The sequence below is a fragment of the Arachis hypogaea genome, chromosome 7 (assembly GCF_003086295.3).
Source record: "Arachis hypogaea cultivar Tifrunner chromosome 7, arahy.Tifrunner.gnm2.J5K5, whole genome shotgun sequence".
Taxonomy (NCBI): domain Eukaryota; kingdom Viridiplantae; phylum Streptophyta; class Magnoliopsida; order Fabales; family Fabaceae; genus Arachis; species Arachis hypogaea.
In genome coordinates, this window is record NC_092042.1 from 51,540,879 (window position 1) to 51,541,773 (window position 895).

Consider the following 895-nt stretch of genomic DNA (forward strand, 5'->3'; position numbering starts at 1 on the left):
TCCATCATTATTATTGTTGAAACCTTGTTGAGGTCTCTGTTGATCCTTCCATGAAAAATTTGGATGATTTCTCCATGAAGGATTATAGGTGTTTCCATAGGATTCTCCCATGTAATTCACCTCTTCCATTGAAGGGTTCTCAGGATCATAGGCTTCTTCCTCAGATGAAGCCTCCTTAGTACTGCCTGGTGCATTTTGCATTCCAGACAGGCTTTGAGAAATCATATTGACTTGTTGAGTCAATATTTTGTTCTGTGCCAATATGGCATTCAGAGTGTCAATCTCAAGAACTCCTTTCTTCTGACTAGTCCCATTGTTCACAGGATTCCTTTCAGAAGTGTACATGAATTGGTTATTTGCAACCATTTCAATTAGTTCTTGAGCTTCAGTAGGTGTCTTCTTCAGATGAAGAGATCCTCCAGCAGAGCTATCCAAGGACATCTTGGACAGTTCAGAGAGACCATCATAGAAAATTCCTATGATGCTCCATTCAGAAAGCATATCAGAAGGACACTTTCTGATTAATTGTTTGTATCTTTCCCAAGCTTCATAGAGGGATTCTCCTTCCTTCTGTCTGAAGGTTTGGAATTCCACTCTAAGCTTACTCAATTTTTGAGGTGGAAAGAACTTTGCCAAGAAGGCATTGACTAGCTTTTCCCAAGAGTCCAGGCTTTCTTTAGGTTGTGAGTCCAACCATGTTCTAGCTCTGTCTCTTACAGCAAAAGGAAATAGCATAAGTCTGTAGACTTCAGGGTTAACCCCATTAGTCTTGACAGTGTCACAGATTTGCAAGAATTCAGCTAAAAACTGATGAGGATCTTCCAATGGAAGTCCATGGAACTTGCAATTCTGTTGCATTAGAGAAACTAATTGAGGCTTAAGCTCAAAGTTGTTT

At 39.9% G+C, this 895-nt stretch overlaps 1 non-coding gene across 1 annotated transcript; it reads left to right on the plus strand.

Annotated features, from left to right (window-relative positions):
* The first annotated feature begins 495 nt into the window (after nt 1-495).
* LOC112704421 (small nucleolar RNA R71) lies at nt 496-603 on the plus strand. The gene has a single exon (XR_003155047.1). It is a non-coding gene; the product is annotated as a small nucleolar RNA R71 (small nucleolar RNA).
* The last annotated feature ends 292 nt before the right edge of the window (nt 604-895 follow it).